This window comes from Stenella coeruleoalba (genome assembly GCF_951394435.1).
Source record: "Stenella coeruleoalba genome assembly, chromosome: 9".
Lineage (NCBI taxonomy): Eukaryota > Metazoa > Chordata > Mammalia > Artiodactyla > Delphinidae > Stenella > Stenella coeruleoalba.
The window spans coordinates 7,103,921-7,118,414 of NC_137155.1; the positions used below are offsets into that span (position 1 = coordinate 7,103,921).

General features: G+C 55.0%; 1 protein-coding gene across 4 annotated transcripts in view; it reads left to right on the plus strand.

Moving 5' to 3' along the window:
• TNS3 (tensin 3) overlaps positions 1-14,494 on the plus strand; it is a 188,128-nt gene that overhangs the window by 19,903 nt on the left and 153,731 nt on the right. The gene's annotated exons all lie outside the window — the stretch shown is intronic.

Here is a 14,494-nt window from a genome sequence, read left to right on the forward strand (position 1 = left end):
GTTACCTTCAGTGGAGCCAGGGCCCACGCGTCGCTCCTTGCTGACTGGCCGGTCCCACCTTTGTGGGACCCCCTCAGGTGCCCTGCAGGCTGCCCCTGGTGGGTGGAGGTCCAGGGAGATGGGGTTTTAGAGAGTCTTGGGATTTTGCTGCTGCTCTGGACCTCACGGCTCAGCCTCTCCTGAGAGTTTTCGACTGGTCCTTGGGCTCCGAGTGGAAGGACCGTGTGCTGGACGCGGGCTTCGTGGAACTGTGGGCTGGCTTCACGTGCGTGCGTTCTCCCTGTGAGGACCAGGATCCTGCTTTCCTCCACTGTCCCCACGATCCACACAGGCGCGCACGTGAAGTCACACACATGCACACGCTTCACGTTCATACGGGCACTCACACACAGTCCACACTCACACGTGCCCACATACACGCACACACACACACACACACGTCACACACATGCACGCAGTTTACCCGCACGGGCACACGCACACACAGATGCACACGCACAAAGCTAGAGAAATTACAGGTGGGTCTAGCCCTGCTTTATTTTTCAAGAAAGAGATTAAATGACTTTGCTTATTAAACTTCTCGTCATGGAGCATTTGGGACGCATGCAGAAGTGGCGAGGCTATAGGATGGAGCTCTGCGCTGCACTGTTATCCAGCCCCCAAGTCGGCAGCCCCCTTGCCCCTGTCTCTTCCGAGGTGTCACGTGATGTGTGTTTTAGTCGTCTCAGGATCAGGCCACGTGGCGGAGCTTTGGGACATTTCTGCTGTCACTTGCGGTCTCACTGTGGAGAAGGCTTCCCCTTTCTGTCCAAGGCCAGGCATTCTTACTCACACTGACCTCTGGGCAGGACTGATTTCTGACCTTGGTTATTCTAGGTCTGCTTTGCCCACAAATTGCTTGTCTTTCCAGTGTGCTGTGTACTTGAAACCTAAGTGACTGTGTCAGAGCAGAGATTCCTGCATGCAGTGGAGGTGGGGAAGATGCCACCTTGGGGAATACTTCGGATTTCCCAGAGGGTTATCCCCCCGTCTGCCTGCTGAGGGTTTGGACGCGCCCCCAGCCCCCGAGGGTCCCAGTTGCAGCAAGCCTTGTCCTGCGGAGCTCGTGCCTCGTCACCCCGGTGGGGCGGACGGTGGGGAGAGCCACTGCCAGAGCCCTGCTTGTCCCGTGTCATGCTGCACGTGTGAGTGTGCGTCGTGTGCACGGGCCTCCTCCCGTGACACTCTGCCTGGCCCGGCCATTCTTGACCCGCAGCTGCAGACTGAGCCCTGCTGCCCTTGGCACTGTTTCTCAAAGGGGGCCCTGTGCCAGCTACTTAGGGGATTGAATTCTTTGGTTCAAAGAATATTCCAAAAGTCTTAACTATCACTGATTATGGCATTTCTAGCCACAGTAATTGGCAGTTTGCTAGGGATAGATAAGCTTTTATTCTTATTAGATCATGGTGGAGGGGGAAATGTATCCGTAGTCATTTTTTTTTGGATAACGCAGCTTTGAATGGCAGGAGAGAATGCCACTAGCAATAACAAAGACTCTTCTTATTCCAAAACTATAATGCCATTGCTGCTGAGCAGACGAGGGCCGCCCCTGGAGATAAGCACGGGGTTGGGGGTAGGGCAGCTCAGTCTCCCAGGAGCTGAGACGCAGCTCCCGCAGACGGCTGGGTCCTTGATCACCACACGTCTGTGCCTAACCGTGCGTGCCCGGATTTCTTTGAGACTGAGAAAGCTTACGTGAAGCTTTGGTCAAAAACACAGGCTTTGGCCTAACGTCTGGCCCATCCATCCACTTACTGACTTGGGGATGGTATGGGCTGTGGGTCCCCTCTGCGCTGGGAACACTGAAGGCGAGGGCACGGCACGAACCCCGGACCGTGTTCGTGTGCGTTTAACCACGCTGGCGTTGTCGTTGCCCTGCTGCTGCCAGGGCCACCATCAGAGGCTCCCAGCCAGGCCCGGGATGTCCTCTTGGTAGAGCAGGAGATGTGGAAGGAGAGGGCCATCCTGCAGAAAAGGGGCTGAGCTATGGACTGGGGGCTCAGGCAGGGAAACGGAGCCTTGAGCTAGGACCGAGGGCACTTTCTTCCTGGCCGTCGGGTAGTATGACCCACCCCCCAGGGGAGGCTATGCGGTCCCAGGGTACACGGAGGCAGAGACCTGGGCTTTCATCCTCCTTGTCTCCTGGAGCAAGTCCGGTTCCCCAGAGCCTCAGTTTCTTCATGCATAAAATGGGTCAATAAAAACTTCTGCAACCCACCTGAGACAGCTTGCTTTTAACTGTTGATTGTGGTAGTAGTAATTATTTAAATTTTAAGGAAGCAGAATAATGTACGTATAATTACTGGAAAGTTTGGAATTCTAACTGTCTTGCTCCCTGGGAGGCTGTGCTTGTTCATGGGTGCCACATGAGCTGTTTGGGCAGAGTGACTTGGTTTTTTTTTTCCTGGCCCCTGGTTGACTCCCTGGCAAGAGAAAAGAGGAAGTAGGAGGAAGAAGGCTGTTTCAGGAAGGCAGATGTTGGTGCGGAGACACTTGGGGGATGGGGGTGCGGCAGAGGGGGTGTTCCGTGAGCTTTGGTGCACTGGCGAGAGCACCGTGCCTCCAGCAGGTTTCCGCACATGTGAGGCCCCGCATAGGGGCTGAGCCGGCAGAGCTGGAGCGCACACGCGGTGTGGAATAGCCCTCTCTGCCCTGAGCTGCCTGCCGCCGGCTCAGAGACTGTCCTCGGACCCCCTGTGTCCCGTCCCTGGCCTGCACAGCACACAACCCGGGGCCAGCTGTCCTCTTCTCTTTCTGAGCCTGCCTGGACGGGGCGCCTTGTTGGAGATAAAGACCAGGACTGCAGGTGCTGCCACTTGGTTTCCGGACAGGAGAGGATTCCCGGGCTCGGCTGGCTTCTTCGTCCGTCCACCACGCGGTAGCTCTGCTGCCCACTTCCACCTCCCGCTGCCCACTTCCACCTCCCGCTGCCCACTTCCACCTCCCGTAGAAGCAGAACTCTTTGTCATGGGCTCCTCTCCCTGAAGAGAGACCATGTGAGGCAGGTGTGGCTCTGGGCGACCCCAGGACCCCTGGGGCCTCTCCTGCCTCGGGACCCCTGCAGGATCTGCTGTCGTCACCTCCTCTGCCATGCTGGCCCCTCGGCCCAGTGACCCCAGGTTCTGGCTGTGGCTGATGCAGGAGCCTCAGTGACCTCATCAGACAGGCTGGCTTCAGATGGCATCTCTGTGCCATGGGAAGGACGAGGGCCACAGCCTGCGACTTCCTCGTAGACCACCCTAGACGTCTCTCCTGGGTGTCAACAGCTACCCACCGGCTTCATTCATGAGTTTTAACCATTAACTTACATGTCTGGTCATTAACCTTTGTCTGCAGACAGCTCTCTTCTCCGAGTAACAAGGGCAGCAGCTTCCCCTTTGGGGCCTGCTGTCCCAGGCTTTGTCGGCCAGCCCCTCCCTTCACTGGATGAGCAAACAGAGACCCCCGGTGGTGAAATGACTTACCCACTGTCACCTGGCATCCAGGTGCCAGGGTTCAAGGGTGTTGGGCTTCCAAGTTCAGGTTTTTGCCGCCCCACGTATTTTCGCTCTTCACGGATCAGCCGTGGAGCTGATGTGGGCCTGTGCACCTGGTGCAGCTGCTCTGATGCCTCCAGAGCCCCCCTTGGGAACCCCAGCCCCGTGGCCAGCTTCCCTGAGACACCCACACGTAGGTATGGGCAAGGCTCCCCCTTGGCTCGGGGGTCGAGTCCTTCCCTGTCCCGCGTCTTCTTTCTCTGCCGTGAAGGATGCCCTGAGGATCCGTGCCCCCTGCCTGCCCCCTCCCACACGGCTTTGCTCACCTCACATGCATGGCATCTTCTGAGACCCCAGCCCTCCCCGGAGACACAGGCGGGAGCAGTTCCTGTCAGCCGTGCGGGGCCCGTGCTGACCGGGGTGCGTGGGCACGTCCGATGGCCTTGCCGCTGGAGCTCGGCGCGTCCCTGCACAGAGGAGGTGGAGAAGCCAGCCTGCCCGAGCGCTGAGCCCCCAGCCCCGGGGGGCCTGGCACTGCCCCATCTTCATGTCCAAATCCTACTGTGCCTCGAGGCCCCGAGGCCCTTGCTCCCCAGAAGCCCACCAGCCGGCCCCGACCTGGGCGAAGCGCCCCATCCTTCCCGGCTCCAGGGCCGCCTTCTCCCTGCCTGCTCGGGGCCTTCGGAGGCATTTGGGGAAGGAATGGGGGCGGGGAGTCTGTCTTTACCTCCCCACAGGATGTTGGTGATGACCTTTCTTTCCTGGGACACAAATCGTTTCCTGGGAACAAATGACCTGAATTAGTAAAAAGGAAAGAGTGAGAATGTTTTCATAACACTCCCGGTCGGTCGAGCACAGAGCCTCGTGAGGGTCTGCGTGTTCATCACCCCAGGCCTCCACATACACAGGCAAGCCTGAGAGTCTCATTTGAAGCACGATGGCTGACTGTAATCCCGCAGGGTGGTTTGGGGTGACGTGAGGTCAGAGAGCTAAACATCTAGCTCGTGAGTGGCTTCTGACCTGGGCTCAGAAGGAACAGAAATCAGCTACGGTACTGAGGGATGATCAGTAATGTGCTGAGCCTTTGCTTTTCTATCTTTGATCGTCACAGCCTCCCTTGGAGGGCATCGTGTCCTTTGTCCCAGCCTTACAGGTGACCCTGGAACTTGAAATAGTCACACCACCCGCCCCGGGGATGGGACTTGAGAGCCGTGTCCTACGCGGGCTGAGCTGCAAACCCTGGCCTGGCCTCTCTGCCCTCTCAGTGAATGTTCACACTTCTCTTCCCTCCTCCCACCCCTTGCCCTAAGGCAAGAGGAGGTTAATTTTCAAACTGCCCAATTCAACAAACACTTCCTGATTTGCTGTCGTTCAGGCCCTGGGCTGGGTGCCCCGGTGTAGCTTGCTGGACGGCAGGTCCATCTTGGCCTGCTGTAGGACCACCCAGGGAGGCCAGTCCTGGTAGAGGATTCCAGTTACCCACCCGTGGTAGACAGATGTTGCCTCTGTTTTGATGCTTGGCTGTTGACTTTTGTTTGATTGTTTTTTATTAATAGTAAAATAATAAAATCGAGGGGAAGGTACGAAGAATTTACATACTCTCACAGAACCCCTCTTACCATCAACCTCCACACAGGTGTGGTGCACTTGTTACAGTCGATGAGCCCATATCCAGGCGTTACTATTAACTGAAGTCCATTGTTTACATTAGGGTTCACTCTTGGCGTTGTTCATTCTGTGGATTTCAACAAACAGTATAATGACACGTATCCATCACTACGGTATCACGTAGAATAGTTTCACTGCCCTAAAAGTGCTTCCCCTCTTCATCCCTCCTCCCCCATAACCCCAGGCAACTGCTGATCTTTTTACAGTCTCCATAGTTTTGCCTTTTCCAGGATGTTATATACTTGGAAGCATACAGTGCGTAGCCTCTTCAGACTGGCTTCTTTCACTTAGTGAAATACATGTAAATTTCCTTCATGTCTTTTCATGGCCTGATAGCTTGTTTCTTTTTAGTGCTGAGAAACATTCCATTGTCTGGATGTACCACGGTTTATTTATCCATTCAACCACTGGAGGACATCTCGGTTGCTTCTGTGTCTTGTTTTTTATTTTTGCCCGTTGTCACTGGGGTCAGAAGAGCCATTAAGCCCTGGTAAGTTCTGCACTTCTTCTGGGCATTCTTGTTTCTTTTCCCGTTCAGATCCCTTCCCTGATAGGCTGTCCTCACTGATCCTTTTTTGACTCATTACAACTAGAAGAAGAGTCACCTTACCCATTTCACGCTGCTAAAGGTACATTCACGGCTGTGGTTCTTGCCCCACTGGAAACGGTTACTCTGAGGCCAGAGTTTGGGGAATGGCCTCCATGTGCCCGTTCCTACCAGGGGGTTCTGGGTCTGCTTTTCAGTCAGCAAGCCATATGCAGCTGCTCTAGGAAAGTGCTATTTTATATAAACCTGGCAGTTTTCTTTGTATGGGAATTAATGTTTTTAAATCCCAGATAATCTGGGCCTGAACAGCGGCGTTGGTTGTGGGGTCTTTGGGCTTGAAGGTGGCCGGCAGGACGGAGCCACTGTAACGTGGAGAAGCTCATCCCCTGAATAGCACTGTTCCAGGTGGTTTTGGAGCCTCCTTCCTTCCTTTCTTTTTTTTTTTTTTTTTTTTTTTTTGCGGTACGCGGGCCTCTCACTGTTGTGGCCTCTCCCGTTGCGGAGCACAGGCTCCGGACGCGCAGGCTCAGCGGCCATGGCTCACGGGCCCAGCCGCTCCGCGGCATGTGGGATCTTCCCGGACTGGGGCACGAACCCGCGTCCCCTGCATCGGCAGGCGGACTCTCAACCACTGCGCCACCAGGGAAGCCCATCCTTCCTTTCTTTGGGCACTTCTCTGTGCAGGGCCCTTACCAGACCGTGACGGGCAGCACTGAATAGGCCGGCAGGCACTGTGTTCATTTTACACGGGGGAAACAAACAGAGGCCGCTGAAGCTGGCGGTGGTGTGTAGCCAGGTGACAGGACCGAGTGGCCGTGTAGTTGACACTCTCACTCCATCACAACTGATTTGCTTTCTAGAGCAGCCTACGTTTATGCTATATTTATGTAGGATTCACTAGCCCTTTCCCTAAAAAGCCCAGAAGGGAATTATAATCTTCATCTGAAATTTATTTATTTTAAATAAGTCATATAATTTAAAAATAGGCCCTTCTGTTTTCTCGAAATCGTCACTTTTCATTCCGCATCATGTAGTGGCTAACAGGGCAGCCTCCACGCATACTTAACTGCACTCACCTGCTGCACGTTTGACCTCCTGGCTGGTTACCGAATGGGCGGGGGTCCTCCATCCTGAGCAGGGCGCGGGGAGGGCAGCGGGAGGAAGCCTGGGCCGCTCTGGGTCCAAATGCGCTTTGTTATTTAGACTAGGACCTCTGGGGTGCCCTGGGAACCTACTTTTGAGCCACATCCTTCTCACTCCAGGCCGACTCCCCTGGAGCCAAACCCGAGGTTGGGGGAGCCCCTGGGGCCAGCTGTCACAAATTCTTGCTTGGCGACATCATCTGTGAGGGGAGGGGCGCCTGAGCCTAGGCATTGCTCAAGTTTCCCAGAATACCTTTTGAAATCCTGGGAGCAGGTGTTTTTGTGACTTCATGAGTGGTGGGGCTCCGTGCTCTCTGGGAGGACACTTGATGTTTGCAGAATCCTGCGATCGATCGTGGTGCTCGCACGCTGTGCAGGTTGCCCCTGCCTGCAGTCACAGCTCTGCTCCAGGACCTGACTCAGATCCCAAAGGCAGTTGCAGCAGGGTTTTAGTTTTAATTAATAACACAATGACTGGAATATGTGTATAGTGTCTCAAGGTGACTTTTGAAGAGCTGCAGTCATTTAAATGTGTCTATTCGGGAAGATTCCTTCAAAAACAGCGCTTCCAAAAAAAATAAAAAAATAAAAACAAGCAAAAAAAACCCCAGCGCTTCCTGCACCATCATCTTCGGCCAGTGCATCTTGTGGTCCTTTCTAGAGAGACCACTTGGGTGAGGCCCCCGTGACAAATTAGCCATTGCCCTGCTTCCCCGTCATCTGTAGGACTTAGAGGGGACGGGAGGACCGATCGCGGTAATGTTTTGGAATATTTTTAGCGCATTGATCCTAGTTAATTATTGGAGCCGCCTTGCAAAGGGGACTTAGTTACGCAGGAGATGATCAGACGCGGTCAGGCAAGCGTGCTCACTGAGGCCGGAGATGGGGCGGGGACAGGCGCCTGCCCGCAGGGCGTCAGGAGCGTGGTACCATCTGACCCACGCAGCTGGGCTCTGATGACAGAGCAGGGGCACCCAGGACTGCAGGACCCGGCGATTCAAAGCAGACGTCACTCTTGTGATGCGAGTAACCAAGGTGCGTGTGTGTTTGTCCTGGGTCAGACAGCAGGGCGGGAGCCCGGCCGTGGAGGGTGCCTTGTGCGGCCTGGGACACCTCGCAGAGGAAGAGCTGTCCTGGGGCCAGGCTGCTGCGGGCACCTGTCCCTCAAATATAAACAAAATCAAGAAAAAGCGCTCAGTGACGATTTCCCTCCCTCCTCTCTGAGTGTGAGTGACTGGATTTGCTGGTTCATGAAATTCTGTAATAGGTGATTATTTCCCTGCACCTGCAGTCTTTTGGGGAGAATAGAAGCAGAAAATGGAAATTTCCACACGTAGCTGTTGGAAGCAGCTCCGAAAGCCACGAGAGCTACCGGAGAAGGGGCCCTGGGACCTGGGTCTGTGTCCTGATGGCCCCGTGGCATCTCTGTGACCCTGGGTGTCCCCCCTCTACAAATAGGAGTAAAGCAGCGTGTCCCGCCGGCCCTGGCCCACGCTCTAGGCGCTGCAGCGTGTGCTCCATGCATTGGCAGACGGTCCTCACGGCGCCCTCCTTCCGTGCCCATGCCCTCTGTTCTGGGGCCTAGCGTGCGGTCTCCAAAGGGGCAGGTTCCAGGAGGTTCCTGGAGGTTTTGGGGGTGCGCTCCAGCTCTGGCCGGCGACACGTCCCGCCCGGTAGAGGAGGTGCAAGCCAGCTCTTGTTCTCCAAGGTCACCTCTCTGCTGCCCTTTCCCTCTGTTGTCCCCAAGCACTACGTTCAGGCTGGGAGAGGTGACCGAACCCTGCACGACTTCATGGTCCCCTGTTCCCTGTGGGGAGGACACGCTGGTGGGCCTTGGGGACCTCTGCAGGCCTTGTGCTCAGGGCGCTGGCTTTGGACCCATTCCCACCGTACCTCTGGACACCCTGTGCCTCACGGCAGTACCATCGACCCGCTCCCTGCCTCTGAACATGTGTGTCTGTGGACAGCACCGACACCTGGGTGAGGGCCCCCGAGGACAGAGGGCCAGCACTGAGATCAGAACCCGCAGTGTGGCTCGCCCACTTCTGGTGATGACCAGCGTGTGTTTGGAGGTGTTTCACGCGGGTTTGAGTCGGCATCTTTGAGCCTCTCATTTGAAATCGCTTACAGTTGTACACGAAGAAGGACATTTCTAATCAAGTTGCTGGTTTTGTTTTTGTGTAGCTACTTCTGGAGGATAGGTTTCATATTAAAAAAAACCCAGTTCTTTTACATTTTTAGCAGCAGGATGGAAATAATCAACTACACATTTGAGTCGCCAGCTTCACGTTTTAATTTGTAAAGGTAAACTCCAGTTGCACCCTGTGCTTTGTTTTTTTCTCTAGTAAAGCTATTTATTTTGAGCAGGGATTCGGGAAGTGCTTGCCTCCCATTTTCCTTCAAGTACAGAAATAGCTCCTGGGATGCCCTCTGGTCACCTCTGGGTGCAGCCAGCACGGTTCATTTTTGTGTGTTTCTAGGCACTTTGACTCGGGCCTTCTCATGTGCCCTGTGTATCTCTGCACCTTTCAACTCCTGAGTCCCCCAGGAACTTCTGGAGCTGGCAGGCCTCCCTTCTGTTCTAACAGAGCTGAGTACTGGGCTCTGGGCTGTCAGCCTCCCCTTTCCCTGCTCAGACCATCTTTAGGATAAACTCACAATAGCTCCTTTTTGAAGGGTAGGAGGTAGACGGTCTGAGTGCCTCGTACAGGCTATGAAGTTAGAAATTCTGATTCCAGAGTCTTTATCTAGAACCTTTTGTCCTTTTAGAGGTTTTCTCCTTTACTTTTTTTTTTTTTAAAGCATTTTAAAAAATATTAATTAATTAATTTCTTTTTGGCTGCGTTGGGTGTTCGTTGCTGTGTGCAGGCTTTCTCTAGTTGTGCCGAGCGGGGGCTACTCTTCATTGCGGTGCATGGGCTTCTCACTGTGGTGGCTTCTGTTGTTGGGGAAAACGGGCTCTAGGCATGCAGGCTGCAGTAGTTGCAGCACGTGGGCTCAGTAGTTGTGGCTCACGGGCTCTAGAGAGCGGGCTCAGTAGTTGTGACGCATGGACTTAGTTGCTCCACGGCATGTGGAATCTTCCCGGACCAGAGGCTGAACCCATGTCCCCTGCGTTGGCAGGTGGATTCTTAACCACTGCGCCACCAGGGAAGTCCCTCCTTTACTTTTTTTTTGGAGGGGGGGGTATGCGGGCCTCTCACTGTTGTGGCCTCTCCCGTTGCGGAGCACAGGCTCTGGACATGCAGGCTCAGTAGCCATGGCTCACGGGCCCAGCCACTCCGCGGCACGTGGGATCTTCCTGGACCAGGGCATGAACATGTGTCCCCTGCATCGGCAGGCGGACTCTCAACCACTGCGCCACCAGGGAAGTCCCTCCTTTACTTTTAATAAGTATTTCTCGGGGGAGTTGCCCTGCTGAAGGAGGCCCGTTGGAAGCTTAGTGGTGCCCAGCGAGGGCGGAAGGCCTGGTCCAGCGGACGAGGCAGCAGGAAGGGACTCGTGGGCATTTGAGGGAAGAACTGGCAGGTAGGATTGGTGTCCTGCTTAGATGGGGACAGGGTTGCTGGCAGTTCTTAGGCTTTCCATTTGGGATTCTGGGAGGAGAGTGACACCATTAGCAGGATTTGGTAAACGTGGATAGAGATTTAGCTTCATCAGGGTGAACGCCTGTGGGTTTAGTGGGACATATTTCTGTGGACATTCAGAGTAAGCTAGCTGGCCCTATGCAGCCTAATGCTAAATACAAAAATTTTTCTGGGCTTCCCTGGTGGCACAGTGGTTGAGAGTCCTCCTGCCGATGCAGGGGACGCGGGTTCGAGCCCCGGTCCAGGAAGATCCCACATGCTGCGGAGCGGCTAGGCCCGTGAGCCATGGCTGCTGAGCCTGCGCGTCCGGAGCCTGTGCTCTGCAACGGGAGAGGCCACAACAGTGAGAGCCCCACGTACCGCAAAAAAAAAAAAGAATCCTGCCAATGCAGGGGACACAGGTTCGAGCCCTGGTCCGGGAAGTTCCCACATGCTGCGGAGCAACTGAGCCTGCGCTCTGGAGGCCACAAGCCACATTTACTGGAGCCCGTGCTCCGCGGCAAGAGAAGCCACCGCAATGAGAAGCCCGCGCACCGCAATGAAGAGTAGCCCCCACTCGCGGCAACTAGAGAAAGCCCGCACGCAGCAGAGAAGACCCAACGCAGCCGACAGTAAAAAATAAATAAATAAGTAAATAAATTTATTTAAAAAAAAAAGAGATCACACAAAGGGGAGACCAGGTGAGGAGAAAAGGTGGCTTCTACACGCCAAAGAGAGAGGAATCTGGAGAAGCCAGCCCTGCCAACACCTTGGTTTCCGACCTCCAGCCTCCGGAACTGAGGAAATACATTTCTGTTGCGTTAAGCTGCCCAGGCTGTGGTGTTAGTTACGGCATCCTGAGCCACTAAGATAGCTGATATTTAAGCAGACGTGCTCTCTCTCATGATGTGAGCACTAGGGCAGAGGGGGGCTTTCCTCTTCTCATTATTCTACCCCCCTATTTATAATAAATGGGGTCATAGAAATAATTGAACTTTTATCTTTACTCAATCATCTGTGATGGGCGCATAAAACACCTTGCTACTTCACTGATCAGTATCATAAAATGCAAGAAGTAAAAGCTGTACATAATACAAGATAAAGGTGACGATAAAGTTTCTGTTCCTTGAGGAAAGGCCCCACCCTCCTCCCACCAGGCTGCTGCTCCGTGCAGAGATGAGGGAAATGTCACCCTCCCCCCCCATTAGTGTGACGTCCTCATGGCCAGTGTGTCCGTACCCGTTCCTCCAGCTCCTGGCTCAGAGCCCGAGATGGAGAAGATGGCCTGTGACTTAACAGGCTGATGTGGGAAAGAAAGTGCTTCAGTCTTGATCTCCCTGTGAGTTTCCTTTGTAAAGAATCACCTTTGCAAAGATAAAACAGAGGTAAACTTTACTGCAGAGTTTGCACAGTCTGTGTTAGAATTCGAATTACTGTGCTGAAGTGATTTTATTTAATGATGCAACGTGTGCACAGAGCGATGCCTTTATACTTGACGTAGCTCAGCAGACCGCCTGGCATCCCCCCTGCGAGCAAGTCGGCTCACCCCGTCTCCTCCCCGTTTGCTCATCTTGCACTTCCGTGCTGGAGGACCATTCTGCCTTGGCACGTGTGTGCAGTTACAGGATGCACTTTGATAACTATTAGCTGCTGCTTATCCACCCTTCCAAGATCCTGGCGTGAATCGGATCTGCTCAGGCCGGCTTGATGCCAAACTGGAGGGATTCAGCTGTGGGCAGAGTTAAGTACATGGCAGGAGGAGAGACCAAGCCGGGGACTTTTGTGGTAGTGGCTGAACATGTGGTACGTGCCACGCGCTCTAGGGCACTGATGTCTGGGCTTCTGTGGAGCTCATTCACAGGACTCAGCAGAATTGGGATCCCCGATGGTTCAAGAGGTTGTACTCTGATTTATCTCTACTCTGTGCACACAGTGATAGGCAGGGCACCAGGGATGCATGCGTGTTTTTGGAGAAGCTGGTGAGAAAACATCACTCTTTATATGGCTTTGTCCATAGTAAAATTTAATAAGAAGCAATGACAGCACAGCTGAGCTCATCGTTTCGTGGCACTCATGAGAAGGGAAGCAAATCTCCGTAAGGCACGCGGAGACCTGAGCTGTAGTCTCTCTCCAGGATTAACCTCCAGAAGCAGGTAGACGTGCCCCCGCGGGCTGTCAGAGGCGGCCTCACCCCTCCAGAGAAAGAGCCTCGCCGCAGACAAAGCACCACGGTTCCCCCCGGGAAGTGAAGTGCAGGGCTGGGCTTTTGTAGTGTGTACCCACACGCACACTCACACACTCAGTTACACAGACACACGGTCACGTAGACACACACACATCGCTCACACTCACCTTCTGCCCTCCCGCCCCCTCACACGCACTCACCCACACTTCCATCCCCCAGGGGCACAGTCACTTCTGGTGCAGGGCCCCCTCGTCCCTCCTCTGTCCTGCTCACCTGTCCACCCGCTGGCTTCGGGAGAGGTTGCTGATATCAACAGGCAGCAGGCGCCACGTCGCCAGGTGTGCTGGGCACGGCCCTGTTTGTTTGTGGTTGCCCTTGGTAACGGTGACTCGGCCCTACCTGGAGCCCAGACAGGCCAGGCCTCCGGGGCCTCCTCTGGGGCCACCTTAGTCACTAGTGGGCACTGGCTCTGCCTCCTGCCCTGTCCCTCCCACATCCTGTGTCCCCCCCCTGCTCCCGGGCTCCTTCCGGTGAGAAAGGGGATCCGTTTGTATCAGGAGAGGAATGTGGAGTTTGACCTCTGTGGCCGCGCGTCTCCTCCCTGGAAGGATCCGTGGCCCGGCCTCTTTGGGACTCAGCGCCCCGGGGCACTGACGGGACGCTCACCAGCTACCCGGGTTGTGCGGGGCCGGGGAGAAGGACCTGCGGTGCGGGTGCCCTGGCCCAGTTGTGACTGAGCTGCAGGCGTCCCCGGGGGGTTGCCCTGCCGGAGGTGACGCAGCCCTGTTCCGCTGCCACTGGCTCAGGACACCTCACAGAGCAGGCAAGGGGCTCGGCGAGGGGAGGCACTGCCAGATCCCTCTGAAAAAATGCGCTGGCCATGCCCTCAGGGAGCTGTGGGCCTGCTCGGTTTTCAGCTCCATCAGTGAGATGGGACTGGCCCTGCAGAGGCCGAATGCTAAGGCGGCACCAGCTCCTTCATGCTGAGGATGACCAAGGCCACCCGCAAATGACCCAGAGCCACTGTCTTTCCTTTTGTCAAACGAAAATAGAAGACCCAGACGGTCCTGTGAGGGATGCGATCAGAGGACGCCCTGGAGATGGGGAGAGAAAGCAGGTGAGCCTGCACCGCCCTTACTGGTCCGACCTGAACCCGGGACAGCAGCCCTCGGCATGGTTACCTGGTAGCTCCATCCCGAGGACGTGCAGCCCCCGAGGGGGAAAGCAGGCGGGTCTGCAGAGCCGAGGGGCGGTGGAGCGCCTGCAGCCACGTGGGCCCCAGCACTGGATGTAGCCCCTCCGGAGAAGCCGTGCGCTCCTGTCCCTCTGGTCAGGCTGCACAGTGCTTACGTTCTCTGATGCCGAGCAGGGTGGTCCACGTGAGAACATGCTGTGTCCTGACCATGATTGCTCCGTGGTCCTGCCAGACCGTGGTCAGCTGCTTCCCTCTTTCTTATTTGAAGGGAGGAAAGAGGAAATGTACGTGAAGAATCCCGTCTGTTTTCACGTAGTTCCCATCCTGGGATTTTGGTGTGAAGGGACACGTGTCCGTGTGTCCACTTGATGACGATCTTTACTAAAGTAGGTGTTTGCAGTTCTTGATGTAAACATTAGTGTTCTCTGTACGGACAGGTTGCTTCCCCCCGCCACCCCCCACCATCCCTTTTTCTCTGAGTTGGTACTTCTTATGCATTTTCATTTGCAAGTTCATTCTAACTCAAGGTCCTTCCTCAGACATTTGCTGTCTGCATTTCACAGCAGCGTGTAAAAACAAGACAGTAGGGCTTGTAATCGGTTCCCTGGACCAGAGGCTCTTTTCTGGCAGGAACGCAGAGAATTGCCGCTTGACATTTGCTTCCCTGAACTGGGGA